Source organism: Dermacentor variabilis, chromosome 4 (assembly GCF_050947875.1).
Source record: "Dermacentor variabilis isolate Ectoservices chromosome 4, ASM5094787v1, whole genome shotgun sequence".
Classification (NCBI taxonomy): Eukaryota; Metazoa; Arthropoda; class Arachnida; order Ixodida; family Ixodidae; genus Dermacentor; species Dermacentor variabilis.
The window spans coordinates 187,323,041-187,340,642 of record NC_134571.1 but is presented as its reverse complement, the minus strand read 5'-3'; the positions used below and the strand labels follow the sequence as shown (position 1 = coordinate 187,340,642).

General features: G+C 46.8%; 1 protein-coding gene and 1 long non-coding RNA gene across 2 annotated transcripts in view; one reads left to right on the top strand and one right to left on the bottom strand.

Moving 5' to 3' along the window:
* Positions 1-17,602, bottom strand: part of LOC142578101 (uncharacterized) — a 92,768-nt gene that overhangs the window by 70,106 nt on the left and 5,060 nt on the right. The gene's annotated exons all lie outside the window — the stretch shown is intronic.
* LOC142580014 (uncharacterized) lies at positions 3,678-9,199 on the top strand. The gene is made up of 2 exons (XR_012827525.1): positions 3,678-4,411; positions 7,888-9,199. It is a non-coding gene; the product is annotated as an uncharacterized LOC142580014 (long non-coding RNA).

The window sequence follows — 17,602 nt, the reverse complement described above, 5'->3', positions numbered from 1 at the left end:
GGTATTCGCAAGTATTATGAATTCAATTTTTCCTCATGCCTATCACTTCACAAGAGCTGCATCAAGAATGATGTTGCCCCATCCTTCCACAATCCGGCGTGTTTGCTCAAATTACAAAGCTGACCGTCTTGTAGACCAAAACCAAGCGCATACCTTTCCTACATCCGAGAACGAGTGAATTCAATGCAAGACCATGAAAACACCGTGACCCTAATGATTGATGAGATCCACATAAAATCATACTTCGACTACAAAGGGGGCACAATAGTAGGATCACCGGTTCATTCCACAAAACCCGCCACAACAGGTCATGTGTTCATAGTACAGTCGCTCCTTTCTGAAAATAAGGACGTCATTCACATACTGCTTGTGAGCAAAATGAGCGCAGAAATTTTGCACGAGCATGCCAAGAACATAGTCCTAAATGTTGAGAAAATGGGCCGTAAGGTTATCGCTGTAGTAACAAACAATGCTGTGAACCGCAAGATGATGTCCTTATTTGCTGCAAGCCCTCAAGAGACCATTGTCTATCCTCATCTACTAGACAGCGCTCGTCCTCGTTTCCACGTTGTAGGTCTTGCGCATCTGTTGAAGTGCGTCCGGAACAATTACATCAACCAGACAAACCACGGAACATGTCTCTATTTCCCTGAAATGGACTTGAGTGGAACCATCCATGCCTGAAGGGCCTCCTCGTATGAAAGCTGCTGCTTATGCAGCTGTGCGGCAGCTTTATTCTGCAGAGAAATCATCGCTTGTGAAGGCTAGCTGCACATTGAACGCAAAAGCCGTGAATCCAACCTCTTTGGAGCGGCAAAATGTGAAACTCGTCCTGGATGTCATGAATGAGCACGTGTCAAATTCACTTAGAACACATGGTTCCGCGTTCAAGATTGCTCAAGCTGAGTCGACCGCTCTTTTCATTGACATTATCCTCACATGGTGGCGAATAATCATTGTTAAAAACCCTTGTAAAGGCCAGAGGCTTAGGCACAGCATGTAATATCCTGTAAGGTCTGTTGACGACACACGGTTAACTTTCCTGAGTGCAGTTGTCGACTGGCTGGACGCTTGGACACGAATTGGCGCCAGCAGTGGCTCGCTGACGAATGAGACGCACAGTGCTTTGCGACTGACGCGCTATTGCCTGGTTGAACTCTCGCGGTACTGTTTGGAGGAACTTCACTTTAAGCACGTCTTGCTGGGAAAGTTTTAGACGGACGCGCTAGAAGACCGGTTTGGCCATTACCGCCAACTAGCAGGAGCACAGTACCACATTTCGGTGCGTCCAATCTACTAATGTGAGAAAAATCTTCGTCTTCAAAAACTTTTCACATTTCCACGCAACGAAACAGAGTGTGAAGGCGTCAGTGAAGAACTTGTGGGATGCAACTTTTCCGTGGCTGTCAGTGACGATGATATTGCACGCGCCTACTCCGATATGGATGCCATTGTTTACATTGCAGGATACGCTGCTCATGCTGCTTTAAAGAAGCTTCCATTTTCCATTTGCTTCAGCACACTGGTTATTGAAAACCACGAGATTGAATCGGGAAACACAGACATTATAGTTAACTTATCAAGAGAAGGGCTGAAATTTCCGCAGCCATGCGCAGTGTATACGGTACCGATGACTAAATTAGTTGCCGAGAAATTTTCTTTCGGAGCCAACGCGAAAGATTTTCTCTGCTGTGGTAATCAGCGTGGTGTTGTGAGTTCGCAGACGATTTCTCTCCTGGAAGAACCAGACATTGAGACCTGCGAGAATGTTCATACTGCACAAACTCTCTTGCGTTTGGTAGTTCGTGTTGCAACCAATGTAGTTTTAAGCAACTTTTGCAAAGTAAGAAATGACACTATACAAGACAATGCGCAGCAGAAGGCGGCAGCCCGCAAAGCAGCAACGCTGAAGAAAAAGTGAACGCAATAAAAGTGGATGCAAGTTCCTTCTAACTCAATAAAAATGCTTTTGCGAACACTTCACTGCTGGCGTCTCATGGTTTCTTATTAGAGTGGTTGGACTAGCTTCACAATGCTTCACTTCAACACGAAAAGGCGACTTATATGGCGTGCCGTAATAACATTTTGCCCCCATTAACACATATGGTTGAACTCTGACAGCTCAACGTTACTGTGAGTGCACGCTATTATATCTGAATGTAAAAATGTTAACAGCGAAGCAGAAGACGTTTTACAAACTTCCAGAATGCGCAATATAGTATCGTCGCAGAGCATGTGAAAATGTTCAAATAAGTGAAAAAGCTTGATTAGGAGCTCAAAGTGGGAATATTTTTCAGTATATAAGATGTCCTGTAATACAGAAACAAATTATAAATAAAGCAGATAAAAAACAGTATTAGGCATGCACAAACTACTCCATTTCATTTTTTTCGTGCCAATCACGAAAGAAAAATGAACAAATTACTGTATCAGACAGTTTGGAACCTCTTGGCAGCTAAGTGCGGCAGTACCCTAACTGCAGTGCAAACGGGTGCAACGCTTTGAAATAGCGAAGCGCAGCGCCGGCACGGTCACTTGGCGTGACGTCACGCGACCGGTGGAGAGGCCTTGAAAAATATTGAGAGGGTGTTGGCCGCACGCGGGACCTACGGTGTGAGGCCTGACTGCCTGACGCGAGGCGCCGCGAAAGAAGAGCCGGACTGCTCGAGTCGAGGGCCAGACAGTTTGTTCCGGAGAGGGGAGAGGAAATGCATCAGGGCACACTTACAGCGTTAGGCGCGTAATGGCGCCAGCGGTCATAACCATTCGAAGCCTAAACTGGATACCGAACAGGATATAACATCACCTCTCCCCTGAAAGAAAAATGCGCCACTCTCTCCTCGCGTACGAAGCAAGAGTCACGGTTTACAGACGAATACAGAAGTGTAAGCAGTTATACAATGACTAAGGTTTGATTTATGACCATGCAACATATATACATTTTTGGTGGCGTTGTCCAATGGAAAAATAAATGCGATGGAAGTGCGCCACACTACATGCTATGGGTTATCAACTTTAAGTGAGTTGGGACTAGAGACTACCGCATGGTACTCACCGTAACACAAGTGTTTGGTGATGACATACTTATACAATAGAAAATTCAGGTACGTGTACCTATCACAGACTTTTTTGAAGCAGACGTCTTTGGCTTCCCAACTTTTAAAGAAACAAGCATACAACATACAGACTTAAAATGAACACAAGTTCATGAACACAACTGCACTGCTGTTCTGAAAAGTACACTTCTTGGGAGGACAATGATGAAATGCATACTTGCACATACAGATCATACATGATAAGAGTTCACTAAGTACAAGAAGCAATGCAAACATCCGTGTGCCCCCTTGGACAACACTGATGTGTGGCTCATTCGCTCTGAGCCCGAGTCGAGACAGCTCTGTGGCTGTGTGGATTGTCGTGTGTCGTGTAGCCGCTGGAAGACAAAGTCAGTTGTTGATGCACCACTACCAACTGACAAGGAGTCGCTGCATTCATTTCTTGGTCTCATGTGATACTACGCTAAACTGATCCCGCAGTACGCTGAACTGGTAGAGCGTCTTAGAAAAGTTCTACAGCAAGGACAACCTTTTTGCTGGGATCAGAATACTGAATACATGTCGCGACTCTCCGCCATGCCCTTGAGCGCCATCTTGAACGCGCCGGGTCGAGGCGTGCGTCTAATTGTCGTACAAAAATCCCTCACGTGACCTGATCCTAGGTGCCTAGGGACAGGATCGTTTAGGGACTTTTGAGAAGGCATGATGGTTGCGCCGAGCGACGCCGCGGCGTGTTCGTTCTCGGCGTGATCGTTCACCGGCTCGCGCGGACCGCGCGTTGTTCAACGTTGCTTATGTGATTGTGCTTGCGTTGCTTGTGTGTTGGTTGTAGCGTTGTAGGTACTTAGCGGGAAAGCCGCGAGTAGTGGTGATGCGACAGTGCGGCTTTCGCCTCGGTGAGCTCTGGCAGTACAGAATCTGCGTTGTGTGACCCGTGCTTCCTTGACAATTGAAATGTCGAAGTGGCCTAGCGCCTCGGCAGCGAAGTTCTGCGAACAGCGATGCCGTGGCGTGCGTTGAATCTCCGGCCCACGCCGACCGCTGGTCGTGTGTCTCCGCAGTGGGTTCAGTATTTGTTGGCTAAAAGTCGCGCAGTAGTAGTGGTGTGGCATGTCGGCTTTAAGTCTCGGTGAACTCTGGTGGTGTGAGATCCGTATTTCTGAAGAATTCATTGGTGCTGACGATTGAAATATTCAAGTGGCGTAGCGCCTCGGCAATGCAATTTGCGAACCGGCGCTGTGCAGCAGCGTCGTCGTGTTCGCCCCTTTTCGGCAGCGTCATCACATCGCACATGCACTTTTACTTGACGGGACTCGTAGGCGGAGGTATTGCACGTGTGTTTCGCCACGACTTACGTAAGTAATATAATGCTTAAGGTGGTGTTTGCTCACAACTGTTCACGCGTCCTTGAAATAGGGCAGCGCATGTTTTCAAACGTGTTCAGCGCTAGTGCACTATCCGTCACTTCATGTGATTTACTTTTATCGTGGGCTTTACGACAATTATCGCGTAGTGCTGTGAACATAACGGAGCTTTAGTAATGTCACATGATCTGCCAGAATTCCACGAAATGCAGAGCAGATGTTTAATATTATTCCTACTAAGGGCGCGATAAGCACAGTGAGGTGGAGCCGAATACTGTGCCCTGTAATCTTCAGCTGCATTTGTGCCCGTTTTTCGCGCTCTTAGTTTTAGCAACGGGACGCAGGGTTCGGTGCAAAGTTGGGACGAATGAATGTGTATATACGTCTGCAATACCTTCACCGCAACACATTTGTTACCCTGACCATACTGCCCCGCCCGCTTTACCATAATCTCAGGTGCTCTTGAACTCTCTATTTGCCGGTATTTTTTATTTTCACGTGCTGAATGGTCCTACCGCAATACATATATATAGTGAGGTGAAGCTGATTAATGTTGCCAAGTGCTTTGACAGTGTCAGATCTAACAGTTATAGAATGACATGGCCAATACAACAGCTCACACCTTCACTTTAACAATTCTATTAGGACTGTCAAACTAATCTTACGGCACAGAAAAGCAACGTAAACACCTCAAGAGTTTATTAGCAAGTAATACTGGAAAGTTCAAGTCTAGTGACCAAGGGTGTGGTGAAGTGCTTTAAACATTCAACCAACACACCTTAAGTGCTTAAAAATTTCTAGCATATTGATGCAGGCTGATCAGACTTACTTTGATATTGGTTGTTTTACAATGAAAATAATAGTACTGCATAAGAGGACGCAAGCGACTCGTGTGCTGCTTGGTTATGCAAACCACATGGGTGCCAGAAATACCCAAACATGGTGCTTGTTTACACACGCTGCTTGCGTCCACTAATCTAAAGCTCTCTAATGTCAGCAGTATAAGGAGAGGCTGTAAAAATATGGCTTTAAATTTCAGAACTCCAATTTTGTTTCTTCTGTACTTGTACAACCTATGGTTTCGTGACAGCATCTGCCTAGCTCATTGCCACATTTTGCAACAAAAGCAGTGATGATTCAGTGAGAGTTGCCTGTCCTAATATTACTCCAATAATTCTTTAAACAGTTCATTTTTTAAGCACGAAGCATGTCATGCCCAACTAGAAAATTAACCATGCAATAATCTACTAGAAGTGGCTAAAAAATCAGCAGTCTTCTGAAGTCAGCTTGATTTGCAGCTGCTAAAATTGGCTATTATTGAATTAGGGCAAGGAAGAAACTGCTTGAATAAACATATGTCTCATCAGAAAGTTGCGGTGGTGTGCTGCAGGCTAAAAGCTGTTTTGGCATTGGTCTACCTCTGTCCCAAAACCAGGCACCACAGCCAAGGCGACTTCACTTGGCTTTGACAGCTTCAAATTCGCTTTCACAAGCACGTAATACTCAGTCGAGGTGAGCTCAATGCACATCACCCACACTGGGGATGCAAAGACATACGGCCAAGAGGATGCCACCTTGACGAAGCAGACACCATAGACTTCGAATTAACAAATGACACCAACTATCCCAACTGGTATACCCTCCATTCAAACCAGAAGGGCAGTACACTTACCTAGCATGGGCAACTAGGGCCTTCATCCAGAGTGTCAATGCGACTCTGCCCCAAGAGGAAGCGACCATTATGTGATATAATACTTGATGTAGGGGTGAAAATGTGCCACATATAAAAATCGGGGTTTCAGGCTGGGACCATTTCCGTGATGCACTTGAGTGTGCAGAATGTGAAGGTGTTGAAGAATCGCTAGCAACACGCATCCTTTACACACTGCAAAGAGCGACATGCTAACTAGAGCTTACTGGGCGCGTCATTTAAACATATAGGCCTCAGTAAGCTGTAACACATTCTTGGCTATAACAGGATGCACCAAATACTGTAATACTATTGAAAACATGCTGCTCGATTTTCAGTGCACATCTGAGAAACTTGAGGAACAAGCGGCAGATGTTTTCCCCGACCACCTCACAGTGACTGACCGTCGCCTGAGTTGTACGCACCTTAATGACCACTTGCCAAGGAAGGAATGGAAAGCCTCTGTATACGATGGCAGAACCTGTTGTTGCTCTCGAGCATGTCAACACTTAAAGTGCACATGGCAAAGATGGAGTCATTGTTCAGATGTTGAGGAATCTTGCCGAAACAAGGAAGCAAGCACTATTGCTTGTAATCAATGAAATCTGGAATATTGGAATTCCCCACAGAGTGGAAACACTTGGTCATGATGCCACTACCGAAACCAGGCAAGAAACCTGACACCATAGACAACCTTTGATCAGTCTCACTCACATTGACAGTGTGCATATTGACTGAAGGAATGTGCCTCGCGAGGCTGAACCAGCATCTGGGAAAGACAATAGCCTCTTTCTGCATCAAACCATCGTCAATGCCAGCCGCTTTGGAGGAAAGATGTATTGGTTCGTAGTCACAGTCCAACCAAGAAGGATGTTGAGCACAGTCTGCAATGAGGAGGTACTGGTGGCCTTTCGTGAAGCCTGCCCAGTCATTAGTGGTGTGAAAGCCTCTAATGCAACCATATGTTTGAATATGAAGTTATAGTAAACAGCCAAAGACTTTTACCAACTGCACAGGTAGAAATGCAGGTAAAACCCGGACCAGCACACTTGGTTGCAGGAGTGATTCGCTGATGAGGTAAGAAGGTGACTTAACAGTTGGTGATAAGGCACACCGAATGCAGGTATGCGCAGTATGTATACATACTGTTAGGCTGAAACAGATTAATTTTCTCCAAAGCAATATCAAAAGCTCAATTTTGTTTAGGATGCCACTCATGTGCTTTAGGTAAGTGTGGACATCATCATCATCAGTCTGGTTACACCCACTGCAGCGCAAAGGCCTCTCCCATACTTCTCCAACTACCCCGGTCATGTACTAATTGTGGCCATGTTGTCCCTGCAAATTTCTTAACCTCATCCGCCCACCCAACTTTCTGCCGTCCTCTGCTACGCTTCCCTTCCTAGCAGTGTGGACAGGGTTATATACAGCGGCATAGGCAAATGATACAACTAGGTACAGCTGTTGTGCGCAATATTTTTTTCCGGACTAAATTCTTGCTCCTTGAACTCATTCGAGATCATTAACTGTAGCACCAAAGTAGTGGAACACTACCGAACAAAGGCATGTAGCGTGCACATCTCAATTCTTCTTATGCCAGTCTTCTTTTTTACACCAATAGCTGCTATGGGCCAACTACCCTGGTTCTGATGTGTACTGGTGTTGTCACTGGAATTCCCAAATTTCTTTCTAGAATATTGCAAATAAAGTTCTCATTGTGCTGCAAGGATTCAAACATACAATCAAAAGATTGGCAGTCCACAATTCTACATTTCAGCCACTCTGCTGAAGGTACAGTCGTGGCGAATACCGATCCTGGAGAGTGCGATCTAGCCAACAGGTGCCATGATTGGCTAACACCTGTTCAATGTCTGCGTGCTGTATATAGAGCTGGCGTCCACGCCTTCAAATTCTTACTCATCACTTTCCCCACTTGCGAAGGCAGTACTATGTTAATTTTTCTTCTTACATGTAATGACAGTGATTGGGTGCATCTGCTTTATTAATCTTCTAGTGCTTGGCTTCTCAGATTTGCTGGATGGGGCTGGTTGATGGGGCAGAGCGCGAGACCTAGCAATGGGTAGCTCAAATATAGCTTTGAGAAAACCAAATTAATTCAGCAGTAAGAAGCTAAAGGGTTGTTTTTCTGGAGACCAGAGACCAAGTCTGGATGTGAAAGAGGAGGAAGAAAACTAGTCTTTCCACTTCAACACTGGGAGGCACAACTCCCACTTATTTTACTTCTTTAAAGGAGATTACTGACTTACGCTGGCAAGTGTTCACTTCAACAAACACCGAATGAAGCAAGCTTCCTGCGCATATTTCACCATTTATTGCATCACTTTCACAGTATGAGTGGAACTCCAATTTTCGTTATGCCACAACTTGCCCAATCTTGTGTTTTGCAGTAGGATTTTAGCAGTGCTGTTAAAGCACTTACATATTCGTGAATAGTAGTAGAGAAAAAAAGTAAGAAAACAGTGGCTCTTCGTGCATCGACTATGCATGCACCTGGTGCTCTCATGTCCATTTTTTCCGCTATCTGCTAAACCGTTCTAAACAAGAAAAGCTCATACACAATTATTTTGCAGAGTCAGACAACTAAACCAGTATCCTTGGTAAGCAAGGTTTATTTATTTGGTGACATTTTCTGTGGCCCTGCTATTGGGCTTTCTTTTCATCCTTTTCCGCTGTGAAGATTCATTAAGAAGTGACAAGACAGTTTGACAATTTTAATCATTGAAAGACTTAACGAAACCTTTTTTGGGTTGTTTTTGCTTGCTTTCAGACTCTGCACATTGCCTTTTAAGGCATGTTTTAAGTGTTTCTTTTTTTTATGGAGAGGGCATGTTAACATCTTTTACACCATGTCAATTATGTGGTGCCATAGTGCATTCTTGGATGGAGTCTTGCCCTTTCATTCAGTAAAATATAATGTTTTTTGTGTCATAGGCCGTTTTACATTTGAGTATGAGTGTAGCATTTCGCTAAGTTTTGCCTCTGTCACCCAAGCTTGCTACCCACTGCTGTTGACATGTGACACACATGTGACTTTTGTTCAATAAAAGGAAGTCTGTCACTTATCCTGTGCACTGGTTGTCTTTTTGAATTACAATTTGTTGCCTATATTAGTTCTTTTGTTGTATCTCAGATTAGGAATGGCTATCACAGTTTACATCATTTAATCATATTGCACACAATGTGGATGATATGTACTTGCAATATATGGCCTCCATAAATAGAAGTTAATTCAAGAATAGTGCCTTTGCATGGTGGGGCAGCCATGAATTGTAGCTATAAGTTACCAGCACTGCAAGTAGCACTGTTTGTGCAGAATATAGTTGAACTCTACTACTTTCAAACATCATTGTTTTTATCTGCATTTGTATAGCTCCGGTTCCTGTGAACAACACGCATCTGGCGGAAGAGTGGCTTGCACCTGCACTGGGGCCCAATGAATAGCCAAAGTTCTGCCCGTTTTCATGTTATTAGCATACTAGTTGAGGCAGTCGTTCTTATAGTAAACTGTTTGCGCAGTGTGGAAGCCACTGCGGGTGTCAGGATCTTGTACACATCTTCAGCTTTGCAGGGGACACAGCATCTGGCACATAGTTTGTCACAGGCCATGTTTTTGGGGCAAGTTGGGTTTACTCACTTGCAAAGAGAGAACCAAGCTTGTTGGATATGAATTAAACCGCCTGTACACTCGGTGGCCTTCTTCATTTTGTGTGACATATATGGTTATAGCTACTCTTGCTTTATGCACTTCTTGTCTGGCAGCAGTTTTGCTTTTGAAACACTCAGTATAGCTTTCAGCAAGCTGGACAGGAATAGCACTGAAAAACCAGCAGATGTTAATTGTTGCACTTGTCATGCAAAGCTTCCTACAGTATGATGAGGACGGAAATTAATGAAGGTGTTCCTCAAGGCCTTCTAGCTTGTCATGAGTTTGGAGCAACGTGATGTATAGCACTTTTCTGATCGCATACTATAGGTTCAGCAGGTGTGGCCATGGTTGAAGTGCAGTGCAAGGTCAAGAAAACAGACATCTATGAGCAGCACACTGGTAAAGGAGACGCTGGGAAAACTAGTGGGAACCCTGTTGAACATCTAATTGACCAAGTTGCTGGCTTCATCAGGCAAACTGTGATAAAGAGAAGGAAGTCATCAACACATCAGAATGTTTTCGCGTATAGGCACTGCTAAGGTTCTCAGGCACGTCTCTTGTAACACGCCAACAAATCTTAGTGCGCAGGCTATGCATGACCAACTACATATGCCTTCTGTTTGGACAAAGAACTGCTCATTGTAACTGATGAAGATGGAGTGGACAAAAAAAACGGCAGCTCCACTAATCTGGTTTCACTGGTATCAGCAGTGCTTTGTAAGTATGCATCGCCATACTCCCCACTGCCTTCTTGGTTGACATCAGCAAGGACCGGCTTGAGGCAAGGGGTAATATAGATCTTTACAAGCTAAAAATGCATGCATGCATGGAGCGCACATTGTGTCCAAAAAGTAGGCACTTCACAGGGGCACTGGAGAAGAAACAGATTATTGACAGTGGCCAAAGGCAAGCTTATCTGCTACTAAACACCCAACACTGTTGCCATGTGACACCTCTGAAACAATCCTTCTGAAAGAAGAAATCATCCTTGTGCATCCATAAAGAGGGCGGATAGGCAAAGCCCCTTCAGCAATGCTGCCAGCTTCAAAAGGCCCACTTGGCACATCCTGAATGCTTCCTTCTTAGACTTTGCTGGGTGCAAGCATTCTACTGTCCAAAAGTTGTCATTGAGAGCACTGTTGGTTTGGTGGCAATACAGTTCAGAAGCGATTGCAAGAAACCTTTCTTCCGAGTTGGTCTGGAGGCTCATGGTGCTCACAAAGCGACACCATGAGACCAGCAAGGTGACCGGATGTCTCCAAGCCCTTGTTCGTGTATCACACTGTTCTGTTAGTAACAACCATCAGATCTGAAACCAACAAGCTCAAGTTCAGCACTCGTGTGGTTACTGTGGAGGATCCATAATAAAAAGCACAAAACAGAAAACTGAAGGGAAAGGATAAGGCACCATTTAACACCTAGTATTGCTGCAGCCCACCCCTTTTATTTTGTCTGGTCATGCTACATTTCTTTCTATACATAGGCATGAACTTATCCTGTGCACAGCTTACTGCAGAGAGCATAGGTGATGTTCCCAATCAGTGTCCGATTTTTATATACACTATATGCTGGCTCAAAGATGCTCGAAACACTGCAATGGAAGCTTCTAAAAGAAAAGGTGCCTGGAAGAAAAAAAATTGTGCTTCCGTATAAACTTCAGCCCTCCAGTTTAGAGTAAAGTACCAGTGCACTTATGAAAAACGAATCAATTCTCAAATAGCATGTGCAGTCCAGCCAGAAGCATAGGTATGAATCCGCATTGTGCTCCTGCATTGAAGGTGAATAATGCGTTACAAAATGACGAATGTGCCTTAGTAAGCTTCCCTGCAATATGAATTTGTAATGTACAAAGAATTGTCAATTAAGCTTACCAAGAGCACAGATGCACTTGCAAATTATATTACAATTGAAAATAATGAGCAAACCTATGTGCCCTTTCCACTATTAGTATGCTTTACTGCACGATGCTTACTTCCACCTCTGTATTGCGGTGTAGCAAGCTACGAAAGAAACGTTGCATAATTGAGCTTTTTAAGATTACCTTTTTTGCAATACACCTATGTTCTGCGGTGAAGCCTAAGCAATGTACAGCGTTGAAGCATACTAAAAGTGGAAAGGGGCCACTGTCACTGGACATAAAAAGAGTTCTTTAATTATACCCTATGATTATACACTCGCGCAACCGCCGCCTCTCAGGTCGCCTGAGTGGACATACTATGCTGGGTGATAGCGGCCCCCTCCCACTTTTAGTATCCTTTACCGCCTAACTAAAATGCACTGCGTCGAAGAAGCAGTACATTTGTGTTGAGTGAATAAACAAATGGTTTTTACAACAGTACAGAAATAAACGCGCACCATGCATCAGTCTACCACGTGGAAGAGCGTCGCAACAAAAGGTAGCTGATTCACACAGGCTGTGTAGCCCACTTATCAGTCGTAAAGGCTATTCTGGGTAATTCATAATTTCACACACACAGAAATATGTTTATATGTTTACGTTCGTACTCCTTGCGTAATAAGACTTCCAGAACTTCCACAACAGGAAGTAATTTACAACACACAAACGAAAACAACAGATATATATGCCTTGTTTTCAACTCGGTCGTCATGCAAATGACATATGGCACGGAAAAACGTGAACATGCTGTGTGTTAGCATCGTAAACTTCATACTAGGCAAGGAGCACACCACAATTCCGCGACAGCCGCTAATGAGACCAAAACGGGAGCACATATCTGTGAACGTGCAAATGGAGACCCTAAGCCACTCTGCTCCTCCACCACCCCCCGCTGCACGGCTGAACCACTCGTTTCAAGCACAGCACACCTAACACACATTCAGCACTGAACAGTGGGCGGTCGACGCAGTCGCATTTACATGACTTGTAGCGAGCAGCACATCCCTCGATGTCCGTTAAGCAAAGTCGGACACGGCGACGCCACATCGCGGTTCGCAGAACTTCGCTGCCGATGCGCTAGGCCACTTCGACATTTCCATTGTCAAGCAAGCACGGGTCACACAACGCAGATTCTCTACTGCCAGAGCTCACCGAGGCGAAAGCCGCACTGCCGCACCACCACTACTGGCGGCTTTCCGCCAAGTAACGCAGAACCTACAACCAACACACAAGCAAGGCACGTACAATGACATGAGCAATGTTGAACAACGCGGGGTCCAGAGAACGATCACGCCGAGGACGAACACGCCACGGCGTCGCTCGGCGCCAGCATCGCGCCTTCTCAAAAATCCCTAAACGATGCTGTCCCTAGGCACCTAGGATCAGGTCACGTGAGGGATTTTTGTACGACAAATAGACGCACGCCGGGTCGAGGGGGACGCCATCTTGGCTTTGCGTCGCGAGGCGTTGGTCAGACGAGCTGTTGAAAACTTGAAGTTTCCTGTTAACTTGCTCCACGCTTCGTCCGATTTCCTCGGCTTTCTTGTGCGTGAAGGATGATCCTTCGTAGAGCGATCTTTCTCGTATTCTTGCTGATGAGACGTCTTGCAAGATTTCGTCTATGATGTCGTCGCGAAGGCACTCGTCGTGCCAAGCGCTGGACGCACAAGCAGGCGCTTCCCTTTTAAGGCGGCGACGAAATCCTGAAAGGTTTCCCCGGGTTGCTGATTTCTGTCCTTGCAGACAATACGGTGGACTAGGGGATTGGTGCATTCTTCATAATGCTGGTCGAAGATGCGAAGAATGTCTTTGAACGTTGTAATTGTCAGGTCCGTTTGCGACGCGAGGTCGTAGTAGAGACGCTGCCCCTCAAAGCCTCAGTTACTTAGTAAAATGGCTTTCTTCCTGTCGTCTTGTAGTGCCTCGCCACCGGTCGCCTCGAGAAACGTGCAAAATGGACGTGTCCACGTGAGCCACAGTACCGCAGGAGTACCGGCCGCGGTAGGACAAGGAAAGGCGGCATGGGGGGTGCGAACGCCTTGCCGGGCACCGAGAACAAAGGCGGGGAAGATGAGGTGGAAGAGGCGTCTTGCATGCCGGAAACAGTAGAGGCGCAGAAATGGGACGTAGGAATGTCGCAAGGAGCAAGCAGGAGAAACGGTTTACCTCGTCGCCAGCTTGTAGTATGTAGGAATGTCGCAAGGAGCAAGCAGGAGAAACGGTTTACCTCGTCGCCAGTTTGCAGTATGTGAATGGCGACGGAACGCGCTGTACAGCTGGCACAAGGGGAATGCGAGTAGTGTGCAGGCAAGAACCGGCGTCCGCAGCAGCAAAACGGCATGGGAACGTTGATCCTCGTCGCCCTTTCGTACTAGGTGAACGGCGACGGAATGCGTTGTGGCAGCCGGGCGTGGCACAGGTACAGCGCTAGCGGCGTCCGGGCAGGATGGGCACTCGTAGTAGTACAAAATAGGTTCATCCTCGTCGCCAGTTTGCAGTAGCTTTGATGGGGCGGACTCGCCACTAGGTGGCCGAGCTGAACGGACGTGTGCCTTTTCGTCTCCGACGGTCACTGTCTTCCTTCTGTTACTTTGGTCTTTAGGGCCCAAAAGTCGCATCGACCGTGGCCATGGTGACTCAGAGGCAGCTTTGAACGCTCCATTACCGGAGGACATGGAGTTACAGCAGCTTGAAGACGCCCTCACGCCAGAGGATGCGCCAACTCTAACGAGCACCTCGACTGACGCCATGGTAGACACCACCGCTTCGAGAAAGACGCCGCTGCGTCCAGACGTGCATCCATTCGCTCCACTTGCTGAGCCTGAGCCACCAAGGGGAAGCAAATGCAAGTGCGATGATTTACTCGTCTCAAACCTACTCATTGTACCCAACGCCAAGCATGGGCCGAAACGCGCACGCGGAACACTGTCCGCGATAGCTGCAGCTGCAGGAGCTAAACCCAAGGCTGCGTTTCGTCATGGCGTCTGTCGCTACAACAGCAACGCGACGCCAGAGTTTAACGCGTATGACTCGGTCTCGGCGTCTACTCACGAAGATGACAGCGAACAAGGAGCATGGAAGACCGACACATATAAACGCCGCGATCCAGGGAAGAAACAAGCGAACGCGCGTGCTCAACGCCGTTCATATATACGCTCACACTGTGATCCTAAAAGCTCAAGAGCCATGTAGAAAAATGCAAATTTCATTGTTCTTGATGAGGCAATCTGGAATCACATTCACAACGCTCCCTCAACGCATGAACGGGAAGCTGACCCGATCGTTGAGATCAGATATTTGAACAGGAGTAATCAAATAGCGGTTACCACCGCTGATTGCGACACGCGAGATGCCCTTCTGACTTTAATACAGCTTCCAATAAATGGCAAGCCAACTGCATTTCAAGCACACGAGCCCACACAAAAGGATCAAATCCGGGGAATTATCCGCAACGCAGGAGGAATGACTGCCGAGCAACTTATGATGAACCTGCACTGTCGGAAGTGCGACATTATCAGCGCTCGCCCCGTAGGGGAAAACGCACAGCAGTAGTCACTTTTAAAGGGACTAACCTTCCATACAAAATCGGGCTCAAGTCTTTCACAATACGAGTCTACCCGTTCAAGTCGCAGGTCTACGCTTGTGAGACGTGCCACAAATTAGGGCACGGAAAACAGCATTGTCCGAATTTTAACAGCCCGCGTTGTGCCACATGTGGCGGAAAGCAGCATGGCAGTGACGAGGTCTGTCCCAACCAGGGGCCGAAATGCCGCAATTGTGGGGGTAAACACCTTGAAACTGCTCGAGACTGCACCCAGCGCATAAAGATCAACAAACAGCTGCGCGTGAAGTCAAAACGCCCTCAGAAGCAATGCCAGAACTCCATGTGGTCACAACCGCAAGCTCATAAGCGCCCTCAAAAGACAGTGACCATGAGACACAACTTTTACACTGAGCCTCCCCGCGTTCCATCAACATCAACTCCTGCGATACCGCCGGTAAATAAACCGCTTTTCGACCCCGGCAAACATGCCTTTGCTAATGTCGTCAAGATCGCTAACAGCGAAGCGTTAGAACACGCGAAAGCGAGTCAAGACAAAATTACAGGTCAGTCTGTCCCCGCCTCACTCTCAGCAAATGAAGGTGCACGAGTTCACGGACAAGTCCACGAAACTACCTCTCGAGCCCTCACTGTCGGGGCACCAGAGCAGAGCCAGAATAAGCTCCTAGAAACGCAAGCCAAAACCACGTATTCAGCCTGACTACGAAGCCATCTTCTCTGCACGTCTGGCACAAATGGAACACAACATCATGTCAAGGGTACAAACGATGATACAACGAGCTATCGAAACATGCGCTCGCACCGTCACCGTCGGCCTCCTAATGCTGAATGGAACGGTCTCCTTCGGAGGTCTTACCACGGCCGCATCAGTTAATACGGCGCCTTTGCTGCCTGTACAGACAGCTCCGACACAGATGGCTCACACACAACATGGCTCAGCTAATCACTCAAGTTAATGTTCGCGGTCACGGTCGGGATGTGTGGGGAGCCATCCCGACCGTGATTCAGTGGAACTGAAGAAGAAAAAAGCAGACATGATTTTACGCTGGGGCCTGTCTCATAACATTCTCAGACCCGCCGTTCTGGCATTGCAGGAGGTGAACTGCTTCATGCCACGCTTACCATACTACGAGGGCTATGGCTTCCACGAAGACACCGACACAACTGTGTGCACAGCTGTGTATGTGGATCGAAGACTCACCCACACAAAGCTCAACACTGAGCCTTGGTGTTCGAATATTGCTAACGTTACTGGATGCCGGATTCAACTCACGCCCGAAAGAATAACCATTGTTCTTCTGTGTGCATAAGTCCATAAAACGCACGAAGGAAGACTAAGCGCGCCTCGGTAGACTTTAGCTACATAGAACATTTTCGGATGATCTATCCCAAGAATACAATTCTAATCTGTGGAGACTTCAATGCCCAACACGTAGCCTCGAACTATAATAAGTGCAGCCCACGTGGTCGTCGTATCATGGAAGAGTTTGACCATTATGGACTATCGCTCCTTAATATGCCGCAATCCCATACGAGGCTCGGACAGGACACAAGGCAAGCAGACACGACGCCAGACCTAACATGGTCCTCGAGACCCAGAACCTGCCAATGAAAACTTCTAGAGGACCCTCTTGGTAGTGACCATCTTCCAATTGCTATCACAGTGAGAACAAATAGTTCCTCGCGCCGCCCGTCATCTTACAAACGGGATTGTACAATTACGCACTGGGACAAATATCGGATGCTGCTAGAAGAAAACGGCCCAGTTAACAATCTTGACTCCTTAACGCAAGCTATGACGCGTGCCATGCGCACAGCAACTAAGACGCTGCCGGTTTCTCCGGACCAACTTTATCCGGATTGGCACCTCCTGCATCTATGGAACCGCAGGCTCAGACTTCTGTCTTCTTATCCAGCGAAGGGGTGCCCCCGGACACTACGAACTAAACTACGCTATTTACAAGAGGAAATCGAGAAGTATACGGTAGAGCTAGCTTCCGAGCATCGGATGCAGGTGTGGGAGCAACTCAACGGATCGACTAATTCAAGCAGGGCGTGGGCTATATTGAGATCTCTTCGTGGGCACCGTAAAACCTCAGACGCAGCAGCCCGTGTTGCCTATAAAAAAAGATATCGCTGATGCCGAACTCGCAGAGAAAGCGGCAGATATGTTTTTCCCCAGTCAAATAGTACCATAAATAGAACCTATGCGAGGGACGATGACCAAGACGGACATGATGACCTAAACCAGCCCTTCACGGCCAGCGAGCTCGAAGACTCCATACGCAGAATGAACACCCGTAGTGCACCAGAGCATGATGGAATCACGGCAGCGCACATCCAATATTTTACTGAAGGATGCAAAA